Source organism: Zosterops lateralis (assembly GCF_965231275.1).
Source record: "Zosterops lateralis genome assembly, chromosome: 3".
NCBI classification, from domain to species: domain Eukaryota; kingdom Metazoa; phylum Chordata; class Aves; order Passeriformes; family Zosteropidae; genus Zosterops; species Zosterops lateralis.
In genome coordinates this window covers 80,053,961-80,081,285 of record NC_139764.1, presented here as the reverse complement: position 1 = coordinate 80,081,285, position 27,325 = coordinate 80,053,961, and the positions used below count along the sequence as shown (strand labels likewise).

The 27,325-nt window shown below is 39.6% G+C and overlaps 1 long non-coding RNA gene across 1 annotated transcript; it reads right to left on the bottom strand.

The window, feature by feature from the left end:
* Positions 1-217: 217 nt before the first annotated feature.
* On the bottom strand, positions 218-27,325 carry LOC310907850. The gene is made up of 5 exons (XR_014589734.1): positions 27,023-27,325; positions 21,491-21,560; positions 12,021-12,128; positions 11,139-11,318; positions 218-920 (listed from the first exon to the last, which is right to left on the bottom strand). It is a non-coding gene; the product is annotated as an uncharacterized lncRNA (long non-coding RNA).

Below are 27,325 nucleotides of genomic sequence, written 5' to 3'. Positions count from 1 at the left end.
CAATCCCAGGGGAGGGCCAGGAATTCAGAAGTGACTGAAGTTTGCTGATATGCCTGGTTCATGCAGCATCTCACATTCAAAATTATTATTTGCCTCATTCCCACTGTTATGAGCAGGACTCAGACAGCTTGCTGAATTTGGTTGTCCCAGCAAGGCCATCCATGATTATCCAGGCCTTTTGCACTGAACTTCTTGTCCAGGGCAGCATCATGCCCCAAGCCACAGCCAGGACTAGTAAATTGGATCACCTAATGGGAGACCTTTTGCTGGTGTCAGCAACTCCCCAGACACTTCCTTTTGTGCTCAAACTGTTACACAGGCTCCACAAAAACACAGGTCCCCATGTTTTCCCAGGATGGCCCATGCCTCAGAGGTGCCCTCTCAAAGCCCTGACAATGGATATCCACCCCAAGCTCCTCCTGAGGACTGTTGGGGCGCATATTTAGCAATTACATACTTGGTCCAGGGCCTGGTGGGGATTTTGGACCTCCACAGTGGTTTAGCTTCAGAGATACACACAGCTGTTTGAGAGTCACTGCTCCAGCTCTTTCACATCCAACTCTATTTTTTTTTTCTTCCTTGCCGTCCAGGAGATATTACATTTGTCAGCTCTGTCAGCACCAAGGTTTTATTTTCCCATTTTGTTGTTCTCCCTTGTTACCCATTCATCTGTTTTCCTCCTGCCGTTTCTCTGCCCTCATGAACTCAGGAGCCTGGAATTAACACTTATTTCAAAAGTGGTGGTGAAGCCATTAGCTGAAAGCAGATTTTTTTCCCAAGCCTTGAACATCTGTCAGCAAACATTACAGGGGAGTGCTTGTTACCGTAACAGGTTGTGTGGAAAAACACAGCCATGTCTCTCTCATCTCCTCACGGTCTTCCTCGGATTTGATGGATGGAGACTGTCCTTCATCTAAGGCCTACGAAATGGGTAAACAGAGATCTTTATCAAATAAAAATGAGGGGGTTAGGCAGTAGGCCATACAGCTAAAGAGACTACAGGCTAAAAAACACCCTGCTCTGACTAGCTTAAAGGACAGAAACTGTTGCCACATGCTGCTGCTATCAAATCTACAAGACATAACCTCATTTATTACTCATCAGGTTGCCAGTCATGAGAAAATGAATGAAAATAGCAAACAAAATCAGATTTCAAAAGAGAAGTCCTGAAAACAGGTGAATGATGTATCCTTCTGGGCACATGCTGGCCTGTAGGATCAGTTTTGGCACAAAGCCTTATATGTGAGAAACCCCAGTGATAAAAGTCATCAGAATATACAAACCCTTCAACGCATCTGTTGACCTGTATCAGTCACACAATAGCCTTTGGTTTACTTGCCTTTTTTATTTAGAGATACACGGTGCAAATCAATGAGCTGCACAAGTTATTATACCCAGGAGAATAACAAAGACCCCATCTCATGCACAGGAACAGCCCTGGGTTTTAGCTGTAAGGTATGTTACTAAGTGTAGTTTATTTAACCTCAGTGACCTTTCATGGAGGTGCTCTGTGTTCTGCTGCAGCAAAGGAAAGGTAAACACTGTTACTTCATTAAAGCCATTTATCTTAGGATATAAATGACCAATAGCCTCCAGGCATCACTTCTTGCACGCACACTCTGAGTTGGCACTTGCACAGCAAGTGTTTTGATTTAGAAAAAATATTGCCCCCAAATCCAGAGCCACTATGGTAGGTGGCCAGAGTGCTTCACAGAGTACTCTGCTCCTCCCCCCTTACAGGTATGCTACAAAGGACCTTGAGAGCAGTGTGTGATTTTCCATCCACTTCACTGGGCTTCAGACCAGGATTACTACACCTTTCTCTCTTTGACTCCCCGGTGAATTTGGCACTGGCCCTACCCAAACGTGGAAATTGCCTGATAAAGGCTGACTGGAAATTGCATGATCTTGGCTTAGAGCAGCTGTCTTTGCCATGCCAATATTCAGACTTTTCTGTATGCTTAGTTTAATGGAGTAGCTTGCTGTTGATAGTGTATTTACTGATAGACATTTGCTGTCATAATTTTCAAGAACTGGGCTCCTGAGCTATGAAATGTCAGCACAGAGGATCTCTAGTGGGGATTATCGCTCCTCAAGAGTGCAACCAGACTAAGGACTATGTGGAGACAGCAATGGGGAAGGAAGATGGCAGGGAAGGAAAGAGAGATGGCAGGGAGGAACAGAATATCTCTGACCATATTAATTTCTCTTCTCTTTGTTTTCTGGACAGTGTTACTGTAGCTGGACTTCCATAATATAAGCAAGGTCCACCCACTTGCATTGCTTTCTGTGTCCCAGTGCCAGAGAAGAGCATTAGTAGATGACATACTTGTTTTGCATTGTGTGTGCCATAAATAACACAGAGACTTTACCATGTTCTGGAACAGATCTTGTCCAGTTGCTGTTCCTGTTGTATGAGGTAAAAAATTAAAATAACAGTGAAAAATGCAGAGAAAGCATGTGACCTTTTCACCCAGGTGCTGTGCCTGAGTGCTGCTTGCTCCCCTTTTCCTGAATCAGGAAGCAGCAAGCTACATTTCTGGGTTTTGTGCCAGATTAGAGCTGTAGCACTACTGCAGGTGTCCAGGCTGTGCTCTGTGTTGGTAAGTGCCACTCCACTCTGGGTGGAGGTCTGAGCACTTCAGCAGCCAACTTCTGGGGCAGCATTAGCACCTTGGTGCTCATGCCTCTGAGCTGCATGGTCCTATTAACTTTTATATCTCTTCCATTGATTTTTCTTAGCCTACATTTGTGAGGGAGCATTCACATGCAGACTCTATTTCCAGGACAGGTCACTAATCCATTCATTCCTTGGCCAATGAGATGAATATACAGTGCTGTTACACCATCTATATTTTCCAAACTGCTTTGCCTTTCCTCCCTATGTGGAGCTCTCCAGCCAAGGTAGCACTTCAGCCACCAGGCAGAGCTGTCCTCAGTGGGAGTGTCCTCAATGAGAGTGAGCAAAGCCTTCTTTTTGTACCTCTGTTCTCAAACTTTCCTCGTCAGGCAGAATAGAAAAAGCAACTTAGATATTTTTGTTTTGTTTTGTTTTGTTTGTTTGCTTGTTTTCCCCCTATGAAGTCTTAAATGACAACATAAATTCTAGAAAAAGTTAAATTTGAAAGGTTTTGAAGGATTGAGAAAACTGCTACCTCCTATCTTTTCCTTGCCTGCAGATAGGTGAGACTTGAATTTTTACATTGGATGCCAGAATCAGGTTTTTTCATCAGAAATCCTTTGACTGAGTGAAACATGCAAAATCAGACCATTTTCTGCAGGAGAAATAAGTGAATCATTGCTGCCTTTATTGCTCATTCTGTTTATTAAAATTTCTGGGCCAAGATTTATTTTTAATGAACTCTGATCAGTCACAGCCAGTGATTTCACAATTCATGTTAGTACTGTAGGCATTTGTTGCACTGCAAACAGCACACTTGCTTATTTTATGGAAGATGTTTTTCATCCGAATTGAAATTGGTCACACAGACTTCTCTGGGATTTTCAAGCTAAGTATATTTGTTCCCATGGATAGAAGCCATATGTCAGAACCCTTTATTGTCACCAGAGGAAAAAAAGCTCACCTTTATTCTGCTAAGTCTTTTCATTCTTTTTTTCTTTTTTTTTTTTTTTTTTTTTGTCTTTACTGTGTCTTGACATCCTGTCTCATTAAACCATACTTCATCCTCATGTTTTCTCTAGTATGAATGTGTGTGTATAAGGGAAAATACATAGTTTACAGATGGGAAAAGATAACATATAAATCAAATTGTATGCCAAAACAGGGACAGTCGTAATGAAAGCTGTAGAATCACATGTCTGCATTATATCTTCCATGTAAATAAAACTGTGAAGTAGAAATCAATGTGCTCAGTCCTTAACCAAGAAAAGCTGGAATTATGCAAAATTTTGTCAGGATGTTCTGGACTGGCTTTTAGAATGGCAAGCTGTTGCAAAGCAGTGCAGAAGTGCTGCCCAGCAGGGTTGGACTAACACAAGTCCATTGCCTACCCAGCGACACTGCAGCCAGTTCCTTTTCTTCCTGAATATGTTCCCTGGGATCCAGGAGAGTGAGCCCACTCACTCCAAAGAGGTGTTCACTTTGATTTTCTGAAACAATTTTACAGCAGCTGCTGGAAGGTGATTAAACAAAGTATTTCAGAAATGTCTTCAGATGAGGTGAGGATCACACTGTGTGGTGCTGGAACCAGATGCCTGTTTGGGACCTGACTGCAGGTGCTGATGGAAGTCCCCAGCTGAGGATAGGTGGCCACCTGCAGAGCTTCACTCACAGCTCAGGTAGCCTCATCCAGTACCCTCATCCTCTCCCAGAGTGCCATCAAAGGGATATCACCCTTAAAAGAAACAAACTGTACTACAACTCTGCAAAAAAAGCACTGTTTTAAGAGGATGTTCTTGCCAAACCTCCCCTATTTCTTTTCCCTTGTCTCCTCCTGGTATGGTGCAGCCTCGTCCTCCATGGGAAACCATGGCAGCTGCATTCAATGCAATAACTGCTGTATTTAGTCATTCTCCACACCTTTTTCCCTTGTTTACTGCCTCAGTGTCTGTGCCAAGGTTGCCTGCACAGCCAACAGCCCTGGTATCTAATGGTGTACCAAAGGGAGACGGGATTGACACATGGATAATTCATCTCTTTGTCTACTCAGAGGCTGAATTGTAGCCAAGATACAAATTTGGAGGATGATAGAAGTTTAGACTCCTCTACCCTCACTGTAGAGTCAAATACCTGCTTGCATCCCCATAGACTTGAGGGTTATTGTGTTTTCTATGTCATAACAAGTATCCAGTAGTAATTTGAATAAACTCTCAGAGTGAAGTCCCAGCCTCCCTGTGGAGCCTGGCTTTGTTTAGGCCACAAGCAGTGAATTGTCCACTCTGTATCTAGGAAGATGAGCTGGAGTGGTATTCAGAGCAGAGCAAGTTTCCAGCTTGCCTCTGAACTGTGGTCAAGCTATATACACTTTTTTTGTGGAATGGGTTGCACTCTGCTTTCACCATCTGGTTATCCTCACCCTGAGATGCACAAAAACATGGGCTCCCCAGGAAAAACCCAAGTATCTGGGATTTCTACCTTGTCACTTGGGCTTTGTACTAGTTTACATTTATCTAGGACTACCAAAATAGTCAGTTCTGTAAAATGATTTTGAAAAGAAAATAAAACTTATACAAATATTAAAACACTTAAAATCCTATGTAACACAAATATTTGCACAGCAGAAGCTTATTAAATAGATAGATTTATGTATCCAAAACACTAATATTTGCTTTTACGTTGTAGTACTCTAACACTTTAGAGATTTGGGGGGAAAATAAATGTTGGCAGCAAATAGCATGGCCTTACTTGTACTACAAAAAATAATGCCTCTATTTTCAGACATCAAATTAGAGACAATCCTCTGTTTTGCTTTTTTACATCAGTGCATAAGGAGTTCACTTGATATGGGAATACTAGACCTGGCTAAAATTCTGATTCATTCTTACTCTGTTTTCACAAAATGTAATTAACAGAAACAGTTTTTCAGTCTTACTTTTCTAAGACATTTCATATAGCCTCTCAAAGAAAACTCCACATTTTTTCTCTTTTTAGAGTTCTTTCAGAGAAAGGTTTGCTTTTTAAAATATTAAAATAAACAGTATAAATTTTAGCCTGAGAAGTTGCTGTGGGTGCCAGAACTACAGCTGTAGCCACAGGATGACCAGATATCTAGGGACAAAAAAAAGAGGACAACTCCTTCTGCTACACCAGCACTCTGACAAAACTATGTACGACCAGAGAAAAAAACACTGCCATTTTAAGTACTCCTATTCTCCCAGAATAGCCTGTTAAAGTCTAATGTCGTGGAGTGGCTGAGAAGGAGTAACGCAAACTGAATTGTTCTTGACGCACATGCAGATCATCACTGCCCAGTTAAGGGACAGCTCCCCTAAACCTCTTCTCACATGGGTAAGTCCCTCATCCCTTTGGTAATCCCATTAACTTCCTCAAAGATCTAAATTCCCAGATAGTCAAAGAGTCCAAAATGTTTATACCTATGATCATTTTTCAAGTTGGGAAATGGAGAAAAATCATAGGATTTTTTAGAGAATATGGGTCATCAGGTAGATAACAACTTCTGTATTGGAAATCTGGACTATGAAAGTTCTCTCAAAGTTAGTGGTGGCTGTGTTTGACCTGAATTAAGCCCTGTTTGGCAAGTACTGTATCTGACTCAATGAGAGGAAGGTCAGAGATGAGGAAACAACTTGTGCCCTGAGAACCGCAGCAGTGTTTTATTGCAGAGTCCATAGTTCTCTATTGTCTCAGATAGATGTAACTTTTGGCCAAGTCAGAAACTCCAGTTCTCACTTTGTACACTCATCTTTATTTAGAATACAGAAGAAGCTCTCATAAACTTTTCAACAAAACCCAACTCAATTTTAAATATGTAACGAGCCAGCTGAGTTTTGGGTTGTTTGGAAAATAACCTCAAATCTGGAAGTATTTTATACGAAACATGCAGGTCTATTTTAAAACAACCATGGCAATAAATTCAATGCTGAAGTAGTTGGGCAACTTAATAGACCTAACTTCCTTCTCTATTAAATTAACTGCTTACATGGGACAATTAGTCTGAGACTGCAAACAAAATTAAAAGAAGGCCAAAATTGCTTTCACCTTTCCCTGCTTTTTCTAAGCATTTCTTGTGAGTTTTACAGAAATCCATAGGAACGTACAAAACTGTTCCAATACTCCCCACTGCCTTTTTGTCTTCACTTCTGCAAACTGATTTGCTGCTTTTTTATTTGCCTCCTAATATCACAAGGACATTAATTAAGGCTTTAGGCTTCCCTGCTTGCCAGGTTTAGCAAACAAGCATAGGGACTAGAAGCTCATTAGCTCAAAGTGGCATAATTTACTACTTGGAGCCAAGTTTCATGCTGATTCATATGAAAACACTAGCATAAAAAGTGCAGTTTTGCATTAGAAATCTGAACATTTGGTCTTTTTTCTATATACTACACTGATAATTTAGTGTCCTGTTCTTTCTCAGATTCATCTTAACTCCTAATTTTAAAATTATCAGACAAACACCATATGACTGCAAGGCAACAAACATAATTTATTTGTGGTTTGATCCCAGAAACCTCATTCAGTTAAAACTCCTACTGTTCCCTGGGAGATTTTGCCGAGCAGGAATTCAGGACAGAGTGTGAGAATCTTCTCAAGGCGCAGGGCTGAGCAGTCTTTGTAGGGTAAGTGGTGGTCACCAGCAGAGCTTGCTGAGAATGAGCTCACTAAAGGGTGTCTCATCATCATCCACATACCCAAGTTTCAAAATGAAAGGAAGATCCAAGGAGGTACTTATGATCAGAAAAGTGAGCAAAAACCATCTGGACCAGGATATTAGACTGACACAGGAGACCTGGATTTCAGTAACGGGGGCCATGGGTTACTGCTGCGCACCAGGCAGAGAAGACACTTCAATGTGACATCGTGCAAGCCAAAAACTCTGGCTACTGACAAGTTTTTCTCTTGACAAATTAATTATACAAAATTCATCCTAATGTAGAAAGGGCCTATAGTGTTGCTATGCACCAGAGGCAGCATGTCTTCAGTCCATGATTTAGTTACCTCTTATGTAAGCCAAGCAGCAAAGAAAATTTTGAGGTAGATCAACAACTTGTTTTGCAATGGCCTTGTCAGTGCCTTCAAGGCAACATTTGTCCAGCATTTTTCTCTTGGCATGACAGTGCAATTTCAGACACCCAATCCTTCTCTGTATCAGAGGAGTTGGGTGTCTGAAATTGTTTTAATTGCAGAAGTACACTGGCAGTGTAAAAATGAGAACTGTGAGATAATTCAGTCTTAATAAAAAGTCACACATTTCAGTAAGAGCATAAATATTTTGACTGTAGTTGGCATTATTTCTTTTGGAACAAATAGAAACAGTACCATTGTGCAGTGTGCAGAACAGCAGTGACCTGCCACAAGTGATTCTTTGCTGCCATAACTTTACTCCCCATTTTCCTTTTTCCACTACAATACTATCTGTGTGATTCTAAAATCCCAACAGTTAGTTCCACTTGACAAAAAACTCCAACAAGCCCTGACAAAATGGTGGTCATGTAGCCTTATAAAGTGACATGACAGTTTAGCTGGGCTATTTTTTCTGAATTAGTGTTTAAGTATTTTGGTCAGGAGATGTGCAGCAAATGTACAAAAGAAGCAGTTCCAGCAGGCTATTGATTGCTAGAGCTGTATGGAGGGTGTGTTTGCAAGACAGCAGACCCAAAAGGCCTTTCTGTATAATTGTTCAACATTGATAGATAACCAATCCTGGGAATATAAGGCACCAACTCATCTCTGAAATAACACAAGGCAATAGCCTCACCCTTTAAAGTATTTTACCATTCCCAAATGAATTTCTTCAGTTCAGCATGCTGTCCTCTAAACCTGCCTTGTTGCCCTTTGTCAGGTTAGACACTGATGTAAAGTGTGCCACAGAAACAGGCCAGAGAAAATAATCTGAAAATGACCATATGCCTTTTCTTGTGCACATGTCCAGTGACACTCAGGGAGGTCCTCAAGAAATGAAAGCACAGAGCAGCAGTCCCCTCTGCTCTGGTGTGGGGCGCCCTAGGCAGTTTATCTTTCCACTCTCCAGTTTGCTTGTGGAGAAGCCAGAAGACTGGAGATTGTTGTCTCATCCTGCACAGAGACATGGACAGAGGATGCCTTCAGGAGAGCTGCCAATGTGTAAATAGATGACAGCCAAGCAAATTTTGTTCTTTGCTTAGGTTCCCTTTCAGCCACACAGAAGTGATCATGTTGTCCCTGCTGGTCACTAAGCATGGACGCTCAGATCTAGACACAGCAGCAGAATATTATTCTACTTGAAAAACTCAGTGCAGGACTTTCCTTGGTCTTAATCTGGTTTTGAAACAACTCATCCTCTCTTTGTTCCTTTTCTATACTTAATTAGAGTTTTTCTTGCCCCACCTACGCTAATTCTGTTTAAATATTTATTTCATCAAGTATTTGCTCTACTGATTTACATTTAACAATATGTCAGAGACCTGGAAGGAGTACTAGACAAAATTAAACCCAGTAAAATATTTTTTAAAGTGATTAAAGACCTTCTCTTTCTGCTGAACTTTAGCAATAAAATGAGTACAATTCACTGCATTTGCATTCAGTCTTCAAAGTCATTTGTGAATAAGTAGGTTCCTGACTCTTTACAATATGATGATGCAGGAAATTGAATTTAGTGGAAATTACTCTGGGAAAGATGGATTATACCCCTTGAAGTTGGAAGTGTTGTCATAGAAAGTTTTACTAGCATAATTTTGCAGTCGGGCCTATGCTCCTTCACTAGCTGGAGACTGTTAAAAACAGGCTTAAAGATCATCATGGGATTTAATCTGTTTCCTAGCATTTAGTATAGGTACAAGTTTGTAGTCTCTGGACAGTCAGTCTCTGAAAATCCTATGGCAATCACTGAATACTCAAAATAAGTCATAACTATACTGTCTGAATTCTTTAGTCAGTGGGCAAAACCCAGTTAAAGCTGAGGAACCTGAAAGCATTTGAGGTAGCTTTGAGGAAAGGTAAATGCTCATTCCTGGGTACAAGTTTGGGAGCTAATTCACAAGCTGCAGTTTCAAACCAGTAAAATAATGATTGGGAGGCAGGAGTTACTGCAGTCAGCAGCAGGAATTGCCACACTCACAGGGAGAGGCAAAAATAGCATCTCCTCCGAAAAGGACTGTGGGATATTCAGGTCAATAATCATCCACTTAATCTTATAGAATAAGTAAGCAAAAAAGGAGGAAATGTGTTTCTTCTTTGAGCTGGCAAAATATGTACCTACAGTTGTGTGGGCACCATAATTGATAGACACCAGCAAATGAACAACCACCCAGTTGGAAAAGATAAGATAACCCTAACTTATGCAAGTCCCTGATTAATCCCTGTTGTGTCCTATGACAGAGCACAGAAGAACCCCAGCTGTAAGGATGATCATCTAGAGGATGCAGATGCAAAATCTGAGCCCCTTACTTGGTTCTTTTAGGGTAATCAGGCTTCCTGAAATCAAAGTATCTTTCAAGTGCCCCAAGCTGAACACCAAACACCGTAAGTCAGTTTTAAATTATAACACAAACATGTAAAACAGACACACACACAGATGGCTACATATATGTGGGCATGTTCTTGTGGTCCCATCCTTGGAGTGAATTGGAATAATGTGTTCATATGGGAGAGTTAAAATAAGACAATGATGATTTAAATCAAGTGTGAACTGTACAAACACTGTCCACTAATTCTGGACAGCTACAGTATTGGCTAAAATAATTGTTTGAGGGTTAGAAGGATTAGTTGTTGAGATTCAGTATAAACAGATCACAGCAACAGTGCCATTGCTCAGAGGGCTTTGCTTCAACACACATGCTCTGGCTGTAAAACATACACAGAGCATAAGGCATGGAATATACATGCAGAGGCAATGGCAATCGATGGCTGGATGCTGGATTTCTCTTCTAACAGAACACCAGTATTCCAAGTAGTGCATATTCACCTCTTCACATTTATTTCATTCTTTCTCAGGCTGGTATGGCAGCCCTAGAAGATAGCATGTCAGTGAACCTGTGCCAGAGATATATATTCAATCATACCTACTCCACTTAATCCTCATTATCTACAAGGCTTCAAGCTGGACAGTGAGGGGGAGGCAGCCACGTCCAGCTGCAAGGAGCAACGCTCGGCTCATGCCGCGTAAACAACAACTGGAGATTGCCTCGGAGGTGAACTAAGACCTCTCTGGATCTATTCACACACGTGCTTTTTTGAAACAAAGCTAAATCATTGGAGACAAAGTGTCTGTGTACAGAAAGTGTCTCTATCTTGTTTGATCTTACAAGATGTTACTGCTAACAAATGCAAACAACCCACACCCCATATATAGTGTATTTTTTGTTAGCTTTAGCCTCTCTGAAATGCCTGGAGCCCAGTTTTGTTTGGCATAGACCTGTGGTGCAACATTGCACGGGTGAAGGGCCTGAGTCCAATAGGTCTCATAGGAGTAAATTTCCTCCATGAAGAGCATATACAACAAAATACTCACATGAAAACTTACCGAGCTCTGAAGGGGCATCTATTCCCAATGAAATAACAACGTTTGTGCTGTCAGTAGGCAGAAAGTAATTCCATTCCTTTTTAGTACCTTGTTACAGTTACAGAGAGAGGCTTTTTGGTTCAGGATTTGCTTTTAAAAGCCTTTTGGTCCCCATTGCTTGCGCCTGTCCAGTTAGATTATCTTTTATTGCGTAAGGGTACATAAAAATTTGAAAAACAAATGGAAATTCAGTTACTAGCACAGTTAGAAAAAAGAAAGTAACACAAATCCTGGACGTGTTGAGCATCTCTTTCATCAGTCCACCCTCTTGTGTTGGACTATGACCAATAAAATAACGTAGAACATCAATCTTTTTCAAAAAACAATGTAATTCTTGCAATGTCTAGATTGCTTCTGGGATTTGAGACTGTTTACTACACTTTCTGAATTGTTCAGACAATGTTTATGTAAATGAAAATATTTATCTAGGTTACTGCTGTTAAGTGCCCGCTGAGGAACATTTTGCATTTATAGATGACCTTAAGCAACAATAGCAAAAGAAATTACTAGCAGGCAACATTTGGAATAGGCATGAAATCCTACATAAATCTAAATAACAATAGTCCAGATTCTGCTGTGAGGGACCACCTGGTCCTCTTAGTCACACAGCTTTAATTCCCATTAGAAACATAGAATTTGTTTCTGGATTACAATGTTCAACCACAGAAATTGAACTACAGACTCTTTTCTGACAAGCAGCAATGCTATTTTCATGTCATCAGTGATAAGTTTTATAAAAACTTAGTGTCTATCCTTTTAGGCAGAGCTGAGGAATTTTTTTTAACCTTCCAGTATATCAGAATTATGGAATAACAGCACAAAAATAAATTAATATTAACTTACCTGCTGTGGACAACTGTGATATTGTAGGGCTGCGTGTCATATGAAATAAAGTCATGAGTACATTTATACCAAAGGATGCAGTTTCATTAGCCTTATAAAAGGATTTGCCTGGATGAAAAGAATAAAGACAGTTAATCTAAGCATTTTAAGTGGGCTAGTAAAACTTTTTTACAGCAGTGAGCAGACAGTAATGATGAGAATTAAAGCAGTCCTCATTAAATTTAATTTGTTTCACTTCCAACTGAGCTTTCAACTGATGATAAGTATGAACTTGTTTCCCTTTTGCAAAGCTTAAAGAGAAAGACAGTGTTTGAGATCAAGTTACAGGCAGACAGTGCTTTAGGTACACTTCTTAAATGCATGCTTTCTAAGCATGTTTTTTTGAAACAATGAAAAGAAAAGGAGAGAAATCATGTATACAGATTTGTTTATCTGATGTACATACAATTGCCATGAGTCTTCTTGGGAAATGGTAATGTTGTTTTGATTGTTCTTCAATCTAGAATAAATTGTAGTTTCAGGATGTCATTCAGAGACCTCAAAGCAGCTCATGCAGAACCAAGAGAAGAGAAGGCATGGAAGCAGCACCTACATGCTCATCTCCATCCTTCCAGCACAGAACTGCTCTCCCAGACCACTGTGTAGGAGACCTTTCTCCTTTCCTGATGTACCAGATGGAGATCCAAATGTGCATGGATGTGTGTGCCTGCAGGAGTGGCCCACACAGACTTTGACCCCACCACTTCACACTTCTTTGCCACCACTGCCAGCATAATTGCTTGTGCAGCACTCACACGGGCCAGATGGGCAAATCAATAAGGATAAATCAGCCAAAAAAAGGAGAGAGTATTACTTCTCAGGCCAGTCTGTTCCTCAGTCCACAGCAGAAAAATCTAAACACATGCTGCTAGTACTGTGGGCCAATGGAAGAGAGAAGGGGAGAGGTGGCAGAAGGTGATGGCAGCTGCCTAGATGGCAGTGCCTAGCATCAGGAGCCTTTTCAGCACATTATCATTCTGTTTGCGCCTCAGTGCTTCTGTTTATAATCTCATATGCTAGCATATACTTCCAAGCTTGGCATGACACCAGAGGTGTCTTTATTGGCCATATGCATTCGCAGAAAGTCATTACACTCACACCTGTAGTTATCATGTGGCTCTTCTATCATAGAATCATTAGCACTGGAAAAAGCTTCCAAGATCATCGAGTCTGACCTTTGCTTGAACACTACCACATCAACAAAACCACAGCATTAAATGCCTCATACAGTCATTTCTTGAACACTTGCAGGGATGGTGACACCACTGCCTTGGGCAGACTGTTTCAATGTTTAACCACCCTTTCAGTGAAGAAATTTTTCCTCATGTCCTACCCAAACCTCCCATGACACAGCTCAAGGCCATTTCCTCTTGCCCTGTCATTAGTTGCCAGGGCGAAAAGGCTGACCTCCCCTGATGGCTACAGCCTCCTTTCAGGCAGTTATAGAGGGCAATGAAGTCTACCTTGAGTCTCCTTTTCTCCAGATTAAACACCCTCATCTCCCTCAGCTGCTCTTCACAGGACTTATACTCTAGACCCTTTGCCAGCTCTGTTTTCCTTCTCTAGACACACTCCAGCACCTCAGTGAAATTTTAGGGGCCTAAAATTGAATACAAAATTTGAGGTGTGGCGTCACCAGTGCTAAGTGCAGAGGGAAAATCCCTGTCCTGGCCCTGCTGGTGACACTATTTCTGATGCAGGCCAGGATGCCATTGGCCTTCTTGGTCATCTAGAATATCTATGAGTATTTTCCCTTTGGCTGAAAATTTTCATGCCAAGGCTATTAATCCCAAAAGCGTCTCCCACAGCTCTCATGCACTGTGAGAAAGAAACAGCCTAGCTCTATCTATGGAGCACTGAGCTGTTCAGGCACTGCTTCGTCATTTGCCTGGCAGCCCTTCCTGCCCTGTCTAGTGCAGCCAGGTGACACTGGCTGCAATCTTGGTAGTCTTTGAGTCTGCCCATGGTGCCTTTACTGCCCAGAATAAGCTGAAATGTGTGCTGGCAGACCTGTTGTATGTATACATATATACACATACATATATGTGAATATATAGATATAGATATAGATGTATATATGCATGTAAATGAATATGAGCATGTGAATCTAGAGATATGTGGATGTGCGTGTGAATGTAAATGTGTACATCCATATATATATGGATGTGTGTGTGTGCATTTATACAAACATATCCATTCAGATAGATGTCAACTACCAAGCACTTGAATTCACAGTGGTGCCAGAAATTCTTATGAGATTTGTTACAACATGGTTTTTATGGTCCTATTTCCACCTACAGACTACTCCACTGGTGTCATAAACTGTTTTCTCCCACTAAAAAAAAGGAAATGTATGTACAGTAAGAATTGCATCTTAGGTGATGTAACATGACCAGAAAACTTAATGTCTAGAAGAAAATGGAAGTTTAAAGCCATTTAACACTCATGTTTAGGAAACTTAAAACTCTTTAAATAACTTTGCTTTCTGAAACTGTCATTTTCTCAGAAAATATCACACTCTGAAGAAGGCATTTTACAGAAAATTCTCTAGTTAAGAGAAACATTTTTCAGTTATTAAACAATTCTGACAACATACTCCTCACCACGAGGGTGGTCAAAGAATGTGGCAGGCTGCCCAGATAGGCTGTGTTGTCTCCATCCCCAAAGGTTTTCAAAACTGGACTCAGCATGGCCCTGAACAATTTCCTGCCTGGAGCAGGAGGCTGGACTACCCCACCTTGCATTTTTTGAACAAGTCTGTGATTTTCAGCTAGTTACCACATGGAGGAAGCATGCAGTTTATGCTGGCCATATGGCAGGCTTTTGGGCTTTAAAAAATGAAGAGCTGTTTCTGCAGCCCTCAGTAGTAACTAGCATATTGTTAAGCCTGCAAAGGATCCTGACAGATTCCTGTCCTCACTTGTCATAGAATCTCATATTGAGCCATGTCTAATTTATTATTTCCTGGCTAGCAGCATGCTGAAGGATGAGAACCTGACTGAAATGATCCAGACTTTTGTAGCCCTCAGAAGCTCACTGAGGCACGTGAAATGGGAGTTGGCAACAAGCCCCTCAGAAGCAAATGCAGCTCAGGAGCGGAGGCAGGAATACATATGCCACTTGGTCCCTGTTTTGGTCTTGCAGAGCTGTGAATGGCACTTGTAAGGCCTTATACCCCCCTGTCCAGCCTAACATCCACCTTTGAAACACTGCAGTCAGCAAAACTCATTCCTCAAGATACTCCAAGTCGAGCAAGGGACAGTTCTCTGTAAAGGGACCCCAAAGATCTGGCACCTCAATGGGTCCATTGGGAGGATTTTCAAGGACGAACCTGCCATAGTGCTGAGTGATTGTGTGTGGTACATGCTTTGGCTACACTTCATGTTTCTCTTGCTACTCTTGTGTTTTTATCTCTCACTGTCTTTTCACTTCTATATTTTCCATCTTTCATTTTCCACTTGTGCAAACAAACAACAAATAGTATTAAAAGTAATTTGTTTAACAAAATTGTAGCCTTGGCAAAAAGGACCATTTTCAAAGAGAATTGGCAGCAAAATAAACATGGAAAAGAATAAAAAGGCAGTGCTGTTTTTTTCCTGAGCTGCCAAAGTTGTCTTTGATCTTACTGGAGCTAATTTTTATTCAGAAAACAACAAGAATGTAATGCAGAGCAATAGGGCCAAGTTTACCTAGAAGCTCTGTATCTCGCAAGAGCACAACTATATAATTCAAAGTAGGAAAAATCTGACATTCTTCAGACATTGTGGTATTGGAGGGAGACAAATTCACAAGAGAAGTAATGTGAAGGAATGAGCAGCCCAGCACCAGCCTCTAACCACTATTTATTCTGCACTTCTTCAACAAGAAATGAAATAGTTTGGTAACAGCCAAGAAAATCCTGGCTTGCACGTCACCATATAAGCAGGAAATTCCAGTAATGAAAATATAATCCTGCAATAAAAGAACAAGCAGATAAAATAAGAAAAGCATATTTTTCGTTCTGAGGAAGGAAGGACAATTATGTAGAATTGAAACACTTTTCTTACACCTGTAAAATGCAGTAGCAAAATCTTTTAATATATTACTTTCTTCCCCTGAAGGGACTAATATACTTTAGGTTTTTCTTATTGACAGTGACTGTTATAATAATCCCTTTGTTCACAGCCTCCTAACATTCTGGAAAAACAACTCACTTTGGGGACTAAAAATTCTTTAAATCTGGTCCCAACCCAGGGACATTTCTAAAAAATTCAACAAGATACTGTCAATTGTTTCTGAATTATGTGTAGATGTCTGTCAGAAAATATATTTCTTTAAGGTTTTCTTTCTTTTTTTCCGCATTCACAATTTACAACAAAACAATTTTTTTAACATAAAATTTCTCTTCTATGCCTATATACTTTCATGGACAAATAAATCATCTCCCTTTGAGTTACTTGAAAAATTATTTTTGCTTATGTGTAGAAGAATAATATACTAAAAATATCAAAAAACTAAAGATGGCTATGACTGCCCTATGAAGTTAGAAACTGGAAAAGTTTTCTATGTTATAAAGTCCACTTTTCTAGAGGTTCAACAGTTCAGAGGGGCCACAGGAAAATACTTTTGTTATTGAAATTAAAGTTTCTTTAAGGCACTTGTGAACACTGGAGAACCTTTCCTTCCTTTCTGGGAGAACCAGAAATTTTAGTGGCTGTGTGTACACAATGCATCTGCACAGAAGTGACCTTTTTTTCCCTAATTTCATCAAATTCACAAGGCCCCTGCTCAGTGGAGCCTTCCCAGGCAGGTGGGTGGGTGGCTGAGACTCAATTCCCTGCTTGCTGAGTCTGTAAGGCTGAAGTGTGGGGCAGAGGCAGCCTGGAGAGCCCTGACACAAGGGGTCTCCCAAAAGAGCCCCAAAATGCTTTTATTCCCAGTGAAATGTGTCTGTGATGCTGGAGCTGGAACCCTGCTCTTACTGTAAATGCCCTGTGATTTTCAGTGACCACAAGTGATGAAGATCTTAGTTTTAAATTTCACTTATAAGTTGGGACAGGTTCACCAAGATCAAAAAGAAAGAGGAGGGAGAGGGCCATGGATGTCTGGGAAAACTAGTCCTTAGAGAAGAAAAGAGCTGAAATTCCCCAAGGACTGTCTGGCTTTGTGTTTTGAATGTTGTTCACTTAAATTGGTCTCCTGGTGTAGCTGTATCTGCTATAATTGCAGCAGATTGCAGTTGCAGAAGCATCTCCTGTATGTGTACCCTTTCATTATGGCATATAAGCAGAACATTTCCAGTAATTTAGAGACAGCTAAAATCTCCTGTTCCTTGGAAGCTGCTTTCCCTGTAGTAGGTCACACAGCATAAGTGGAGCAGTACAAACTGAAGAGAAGTACAGTAGTTACTATGTTAAAAGTTGATGTCACTAGTTAGAAGGTCCTACTTGACATTTAAAAAAAAAAAAACTATTAAAATTCAAAAAAGTAATACACAGAACTGTACTCAAAGTTCAATTAGAAAAAACAATCAAACAAACACTGTTTTTCTGTCTATCATTGAACTCTAGTGCCAATCCAACACTTTGTGTGTAGTCCACTGAAGACTTGTGATACATGTTTTTTATTAGCATCCTTTGAAGCAATAACTTGATTTGTAGAGGTTCTTTGCTGTGATATTGTTTTATAACAATTTGAAGGATGGTATGATTTATGACCAAAAAAGGTCTAGAATGAGGAGCTTGAGGCAACCAGATCATAGTGATCTCTTTATCATTAATTTTTCCAATTTTCAATGTTTTCAAGAATCACCCTCTACTGAAAGTGTCTTTCATTAAAATGAAGTAAATTGCCAGCTTTCACGGTTTTGAAAGAACAATTGAAAGTCTGAAGTTACTTCAGAGACCTTTAAGCAATTTAAAAAGAAAAAAATACTTTGATTCTCATGAAATCCTAAAGCGATCCCACGATTTCTTAGGATATGCTTAATGAGTTTTGTTCTCACACAGCTCACAGTATTGTACTCTTTTCCTAACTATGCTGTGGCTTCTTTTCTCCTTATTTAAATGAAATATTTCATGCTTCAATAAAGAGCCAGCCTTTTGAGTTATGCAATTATAAGAAAAAATGTTGGATCCCTCTTCCCTCTCCCCAACAGTGCAGACAAAATCTTGAAAATATAAAGCCTAAAAATTAGGATATGAACACAAAACCATCACAAACCAACACCAAATAATTTGCCATCTTTTTCTTTTTAAATAATTTCTCAATGCTTGTAACTTAATCTTTGAAAATCCAGCTTATTTTTTTTTGACACGAGCTGAGTACTAGTGCAAGTTAGCACCCAAAAGAGGAATTTTTTCTTCTGCAGTGTTTGAAAATAATGTTTTCCAACAGTGCTACATATTGTTTATACTTTTATATCCCTTTATTTTTTGTGTTACTGTAGAGTCAGAAAGCCTGCAGATATCAGAAGTCCATTAGCACGAGCTAGCCTCTTTCCTAAAGACCCCAGTTAAAATAGAATGTCATGGTCAACTTGTTCAAAGAGGGGGGTGGTTTATTCCACCTACTCTTGATAGTGTAGGGATACCAACTTTGTTTTATTCGAAAATGGCCCAAGAGACTCAGAGGGAGCATGACTTTAAGCAGTCATGGGAGGGAGGCAACACTCATCCCTCTCTGGAAGAAGTTCTCAAGAGTGGCCAAGTTCTTATTCCAGGTGGAGCCACCTGGAAAGGGAAGGCAGGGAAAAGCAGAGGGCTCTGCTGACTGCTGGGGCACAGCAAAGCACAGCAGCATGTACAGGTGCTGTATGTACTGCCTAGCTATGCTTTATATCACCCTCCTGGGACTAGATATGCATACATACAGCATAACCCAGAACAGAGCCAAGATGTGATGGCATCTACCTGATACTCAGGCAGCACCTTGGGCTTCCCACAGCCAGTGGGGCTTCTCTGTTGGTTTGGATAAGGGCTTTCATGACAGAACAAACACACCATAAAGCCTTTGTGTCTCAAGCAGAACAGTTGTGGCCTCTCTCTTCCTCTATCTAAAACTAAACATAACTCAGGAAGTTTAGATAACAGGAAATTAAAAAATACCCCTACTGAAATACTAACCAGAATAAGAACCTGTAGTGTAATAAGGTTATTGGTTTCCAGTCTGATCTTAGTCAGGTTTTGCATGACTTTGCAGCTGCCAGCCATTCACAGACTTCTCAAAACAGCTACAAGCCATGCTCAGCTGAAGAGCTAAAAACTAGAGAGCTGTTAACACAGGAGCTACTGGTAGGGACTGTCATCTGCCCAGTAAGGAAGATATTTATTTATAGAAAAGCCTTTGAACCAGACCACTACATTTTAACGTAGTAATAACCAGTTACACTGGATTCAAAGAGCAGTAGGGTGTAACACAGCCATGCATTATATACCCTATTGTAAATGGTCTCAGAGGAAAAGCCTGTAATTTAGGGAGGTTTCAATGGCAAAACCTGGGTCATTGTAACAGATACTTTTTCTTAGTTATTTTTATGGAAAGGGTGAAAAAGAAATACTGGCCTGAAGAAGTCAGGCAGTGTGTGTTTTCATTCAACCTTAGTTAGCTATGAAACCTCGCAGAGCTCAATCCCCTCTTGCCCAAATATTTGTTTTAAGATTAATTGTTCACACAGGAACTAAACAGCAACTTGCTGAATGTGAAGCTTTTACAGAAGATTTCTTTTCTTCCTCAGGACATTTTTCTCATGTGTTGCTGGCTCTTTTACATGTTCTGTCACCTTTGGGGAGACGGATTCATGCAGAACTAAGGAAATGGCTTTTCTGTTTGTTTGTGCATTTTTAAAGTTTATCCACATATGAAAAGGTTTTAGGAATAATTTTACAGGAGAACCTCAGGGCTTTGTTCAGAGGTCCTTGTTATGTTAATCATTTCACTGCAAGCACTCAGTAGGCAGCCAGCATACCCCAGAGCACAAGGAGAGAAAAAGCCAGCAAGTGCTGTCCCCACAGTGCAGCGCCACCTTATGAAGGTGTCCTGATCAGGTTGAAAACCACAGGCAAGAAAAAAAAAAGTGAGGAGCGAAATAGAAGCTCAGGATAAGAAATCCTGACTGCCTGGAAGACAGTGGTGTAGACCAGCTCCTGTAGAGCCAAGTTTTTGACCAGGGCTTGTCACCTAACTCAGATGGAAAGCATGGAGAAAAGCTTGCCCTTGGTCCTTGTACAGCCCATGGTTTTTTCAGACAGCTCTTTCAAAAGCCAGTTTCACCTTAAATCCAAGCCCCTTGAACCATATAAGTCAACTTGGAGCAAAGTATTCTTTGCCTTTTCTGGCCAGATGTACACATTCGCTGCCTCATTCTAGTCCTTGCACTTGCACCTTAAGGTTTTTAGGCAGTTCATTTTTCACTCCTTTCTTCTCTATGCAGAGGATATGTATCACAGGCAATTTTCCTTGTTTTGTCTGAGGCTGTAAATACATATTCCTCAATAAGTACTGTCATCAACAGGTGAAGGTTACTGTCCAAGGACCCTGCTGTGGGTAGGCTTTGGTGTATGGCTCTAGAAACATTGGGGCAAATGTTCCTTCACAAATATTAGAGTTTAAAAGTGAGAGAAGCAGCCAAAGAAATCTAAATATTAGAAACTAAGATATGCAAAAGAAAGAGTTCAGTAATACCATAGAATTCTTCCAGTTATTATTGAAAATTAGGAAAATAAGTGTGAGCACATGTAGTACAACTCTGCGCCTTTGTCACTAGAAAATTATCTTCAAAGGAATTTAAGATCTCATAATCTCCACCTGCCTCCTATTTAATGATACACTAACCAGAAGAAGTCTGAATTTTATCTGGATAATTAGTTTCAGCTCTCTCATCCTAACTTCCTGATGATACAGAATAATGACAACTATGAACTGGAACTCTTGTGTGAGAAGAACACAGATTTTTTTTTTTTGTCTGTTATTCATGGATTATGTTTATAGACTGAATAAATTAGAAAAATAAAAGGAAATATTGACTCAACCACCACTTTTATTTACCCATGTATTTTGTACAAGAATTCTTTCTTCAAAGCCTATGTTCTCTTTGTTTCCAACAAACACTTGATTTCCAGTCAAACATTCAAAACCAGCATTAAGATATTAGGTTTTATCACTTGACCCTCAAAATACTGAAAAAAATCACACTCACTTAAAATACTACAGAACAAGCTGTTGCTGTGCTTTGTCGTAAAAATCACCATCTCTAGCATCAAAACAAGTGGAATATTTGAAAATTGCAATCTCCCTCTTTTTTTTGGGGAGACATGCAAAATGATAAAACTACTCTGAATATCAGTGGAACAATAAGCTGAGGAACCCAGTAGTTATCTACCCATGACACCAGCTGAAAGGGAAAGTGTCTTTTGTAACTGGATGTTTTAAAGTGGGATGAATACAATACTCACCATATCTTATGGTGAGTCTGACTCTCATTAACTATAAATCACAGCTTCATTACTCTGCAAAGCAATCCTCCTGAAAGTGAATAGTAGCATGAAATGAGAACTGGGCTCTTGGTTATTGAAACTGAAGCCAAAACCAACCAACCAAACAGAATCCAGACACCATTCAATAATAGGGCATTGTTTCAGATAATACCCAGAAAGCAATAATTAGCTGCTCTTCCTAGAATGCCTTGAACCCCTGCTGTGTAGCCTATTGGTATTATAATTTTCTTTTGTGGTAAAAAGACTATTTGGATCTAGTGATTGAGTTAAAGGAACAAACTGCTGATTCAATTTCACATTCACCAAGACCGATTAAATGAAAAACATGACAAAGTACTGCCACAACCGTGCAGTACTTTGCTTTTGGTTGAAAAAGATAGGCAAATTCTATGTGGCAATCAGCATCTCTGTGGGTTCTACTGTCAGAGCTACGGTTCTGATGTGAAACACATCTTCATGACTGAAGTCCAGAGTATGAGGTCTGCTACATTGTATGGTTTGATGAGCACACTTAAATATTTTTTTAGGATCTAAATTAGTAATATTACCATCATGCAAAATTAGTAACATTACCATCATGCAGTAATGTCTGGAGCTCTTCTAACATTCACATGGAAATTCAGGTTTGTGCTCAGCATGAGTTAAAGACCGTTGCAAATGGAGACTGGTATAGTTTCACATGCAGATTCCAGCTAATGTCTCCCCTATCTCGGCAGTCCAATTTAATGCAGCAAATACACTATTCATACTCTTCTAATACAAACAGTTCAATTTGCACTAACAGTCACTCAGCAACAACTGTTTTCCACCTAATCTCCTGTTAATATTGATATTATATAAATACACTAAGTGATCTTAAAGAAATTGCTAACAGCCAGTGCCCTGCAGATTACAAAAGGAGTCATTAACTAGAAAACTTCAAAATACATTTCTCCCACAGATTTCTGAGATAAAAAAAAAAGGCAGAGAAAAATTGTGCATGCAAAGTGACTTGAATTTGGCATAGATTGAGATCTGCTGTGTGAAATGTGGGCTTTATTTAAAGTAGGTGATTAGTGCAGTGGTTGAAAGTGTTTAATTGCTACTAAGCTCTGTTTTCAGAAAGTAGCATTTTGTGGGTATCATTCTGGTCATAGAGCTGTAACACGGAGATAAATATTATTTAAGATATTTATTTTATACTCCAGAGGTGCAACAAATATATCTAAATCAAACACAGTTCCTGGCCAAGATGATGACTGGAATTGATGCAAATACAAAAACGAGTGCAACTAAAAACATACAGCTGTTTACTGGATTTGTGAGTGAACATGTCAGCCTTTGCCTTTTATACGCTCCTAATATTCAAGGATCTTTCCGTAATTTCTTTTTTTGCCTAGCCTCCCTTTTTGCAGACAAAGCATGGAGGGAGCATAAATTGTCAATAGAAGCAGTAGCTCCAGCCCTGGTACAGGGGAAAGATTGGCTCATGCACAGGTGGACAGTTGGAATGGCATGATAAGCAAGGCTAATCATGTCTAACCAGTTGCACTCATCTTCCTCACTGCAGCATAAAAATCCTGGAAAACCGTGTGCTTCTGAAAATAGGACCACTCAGGGCAGTGAGACTTGTGCCTGTACTGCATCAGGAATTGAAAGCAGTAACGTCTCCTTTCTCTTAGTTATCTACACTGGGAGACTTGCATGACTAGGTTGGATTTAGACTGTTAATTTTTAACTTGTGAAGCTAGGTGTGATGAAGCCAGTCTGAAGTCAGCACGGGGAAAAAAAAAAAAAGTGCAAACTGCATCATCCAGTTTTGGGCTGGATTAAGGTAAGGGTGCAGCTGCAATAACACTCACTGGGAGCAGCCAACCAAACCACTGGTTTCAACATGTGACTTCTGCATCATAGTCCTTCTTATGCATCAATATACATAGTGTTACATAAGTTTTGGCCCTGCTCAGGAGAGAAAAGTACAGACTTCTACAGGTCTTAGACTGTACTGCCATAGTACTGCTCTAAGTAGCACACTTCAAACCATCTGAACCATACTTCCACCTCTGCTTATGCTTCAAAGTCTTTCTTTACTGGCACTCCCTGTTCCATTAATACAAACAAACATAAAATACCACATAATGCAGGGCAAAATATTCTTTAAATGATGGCATTTAACTCAGAAGTAAAATTAAAAGAGGTTGGGGGATGCTGTTTTTGTTGTGGGTTGGTTTTAAAACTCTCTTAAAAATCATATTCAAGTAACACTGGAAATTTTTAAACTGATCTGTCCTGTAAGCTAAGAAAATTACAGACAATTCATTGAGGGGAGACTATAAAGACATTGTTAACTCTCCAGTGAGCCTTGTTATTCTGTAATAAATTGATTAGTCACCTGGCAGTCCCTGGATTTGATCTAATAATCCACAGAACACAACTGACAGAAGAGCCAAAACACATCTCCTGTGCATGGAAGTCTCTCAAGTCTGAAACTTGGTTCCAAAAATAACAAGAAAAGAAAATAAAATTAGACATACTTAGTACCAACACCAAGATGAAACAGGGGCCAGGGGGAAGAGGAAAGATAGCTGGAGATTCATTGCACATGATTTTTGCACATCTTTTCACTGGTACTGAGTTTATTCAATGTTCAGCCTCTGTGGGTCCTCATGGGAAGGTGGATGCCATGAAGAAGCAGCTGCCTGAGAGTTTATTATGAGGACAGCTCTCACATGAGGCAAATCTGACAAGAAAATTCAAGTTAAACCCTCAAAGTGAGTGCCAAGGAAGAAAAGTGCAGTGCAGTAGCTCTATATGGAGAGCCAGGCATGGGAACAGGGCATTCCACTTTGCTGCATATGCTTCACTGCTTCCCTGACAGCTAAAAATAGGATGTCATGCATGGGCATCAGTAGAAGCAAGGTTTATTAAGAGAGAAGAAAAATAATCTTTTTTTCTAGTTATCTTTCTTAACTTGACTGCATTAATAGCTAACTCAAATCTCTGTTCAAAGACCATTTTAAAAATACAGATTTTTCTTCTATTATATTTAATGAAATTCATCCATAACTTTTCTGTATATACATGTGATGTTGTCAATCCAAGTTGATTCCAATATTTCAATTTTTCACAGCTTAAAAAATAGCCTAAAATGCCAAATTGCATTAACAGCAATATTTTAACTCCAGCAATCAAATCTTAAGCCTAATCTTCAGATTCAAAATATATTGCTATCCAGAGAACTATTTCTTGGGAAAGGGTAGATTTGGTTTGGATCTGATTTAGTGGGAACTGCTTACAAGCAAAACAAACAACTTCAATATTTATTTTTTAAAATATATGCTATGTATGAACTAAATACATCCAGGAAATCATACAATAATATTTTCTCAAAATAAGCATGAAATATTTTCACCAAAATGAACATAATAATTTAGCATAATTTGATCAAATAAATCTGCTATTTCTGAATCACCTCTAGAGCAAGATATGATATATTATTTTAGACTTTGAAATATATACTATGCATGAACATATCCACAGTAAATATTGTGTATGCATGTAATACTTTGTATTAAATGAAATAGAAAATTCTGCTTTGAGAAATAGTCTTTAGGCAGAACTGTGTCACTTCTGCAGTAAGAAGAAACTTTTACGTGCAAGATATATTATTTCCTTTGCCTTTATAGGCATCTAATTTTGTACTTTTACCTTCCTGGCTACCCTATTTTGGCAACAATATTGGTACATACAGCCCAACTTGGCTTCTCTCTAGGATCCGTGGAAGACTAATGCAATTTGTTCAGATGCTAATCCAAGCTGAAAAAAAGCTGGTAGTTCACTAAGTGAACCTCATGACTGGCCAGGCTGAAGCCTAGTATGAGTGAGTACCAGAGTTTTGAAAATTTAGGGATGACATCCCAATAGGAAAAAAATTGGTTCATCTCTTTGGGTCTCCAGAGAAGGAAAGCAAATGGATAATCAGCATCACCCTTGGACAAACTTAGCTGAATTCAGCATGCTGAGTACTTAGTACTGGTAGTGATTTAGACACTCAAACAAGCCTCATTCTATTTTAAACAAGTTCTAGACATTTACATAACTTTACATGTAAACATCATGTCAGCAAGTGGCATGATGATGTCACCAGGCTATGTGCTGTAGGAAAGTTACAACTTATGTAAGTATTTGTAACCTTTAGCTGAAATCCGTTCAGGGATGGGACTACGATTTAACTACACAGTCCTTGATCACCTGCTGAGGCTATAAGGCTTCTTCCATATTCCATTTCCACACAGAAATGCTACTCCATAAGATAATATGGTTATGCATAATGGCACAAGGCAGAAATCTGAAGGACAGTCCAATAAAAATCACACTCATATTACTTAGGATTTCCTCTCACCTTAATTATTAAGAATGAAAGGGTGGAAATGTGATTGAAGTGAACAGAAAGGTAAGACAATGGTGGTATATAAACAACACCATTAAAATTGTATGTAGTCATCTAAATGTAATGGCTGTAACCCTAACTAACTTACATTTTCTCTCTAACTATGCTCTCACAGCTCTCATGTGGAATTTTGAGTTATGATTTTTAAAAATTCTATTAAAAAGCCTTCTCATGGGGAAAAATACTGATAATTATGTGTGTTCTCACTGAGCACTCAAAACATGTAGCAAAATGCTGAAGAAACAATGTTTTCCTGTAAGCAGTTAGTTGCTAGCTAATCAGTCTGGTTTTATAAGTGAATGGTTCACAGGATCCTCTCTCATGGCACCTACAGCATTTTGTTGAATTATTTTGTGTCAGACATAGAGGAATAAATTTACATACTTTTCTATTTAAAGCTTGAATTGCAGGAAAAGAAAGGATACAATACTTTGCCTGGGATTAGAGCAGTCGTGGATATTCCTAAAACAAAAGTTACTTCATATTTGTATTGTACAAAAATGTGATCCTTTTTATTCTAGAAATGGAGAGTTTCTGTCAGTCAATCCATTTTATTCTTCATACTTATTGTATGTGATGCTTGTCCTCATGACATTTCACACATCAGATAAAATTTTGCTTTTCTCATTTCTCATGTTGTTCCTGTCATCATAAAGTATAACCATCATTCAAGGAACAAGGAGGAGTTGCTTATTATCTCTGAACTGACTCACACCCTCAGCTTCTGGCTTTCAGGCACTTAAGCTCTCTCAGATAAATACCATACAGTATTTTAAATTCATTTATTTCATTCTCATATAAACCTTCACATACACTGAAACCCAGAGAAGACTTCACCTGGTTTCACTAGGCTTTCAGTCAAACCCAAATCACTTTCAATAGCAAACTAGAAGTACACCAGGAAGATTCTCCGTTAAATAAGCCAGCTCCAAAGTCAGTGTGCTTCTCCTACATTAACATCCTAGAGTAATCACAGCTATTCATTATGCTGCAATTCTGTCCTTAGCAGACGCAGACAGCAATCTCTGCATGAGAGCTGAAGTGTCAGAGCAGACACACACCTGACTCAGGATCCTAGAAAACTTCAGCAGCAGCCCAGGAAGGAAAACAGGATAGGTCCCAGCGAGGGTGTATCTGCACTGAGGCAGCCGAGGAAGCAGCCTTGCTCAGTTGGCTGTGCTGATTAAATGCCTGGATAAAGCACAAACGCCCTGGTGTGACCTCCCTTTCTGCTCTGCTGCCTTATATGATCACCATACTTATGTAATGTTTTCTGCAACTGAAGGATGCAGAGGAACTGAGAGGAAGCTGGTAGATTTTTTTTTTTTTTCCTTGGCTTTCTTTGGCTCTTCAGAACTCTGTTA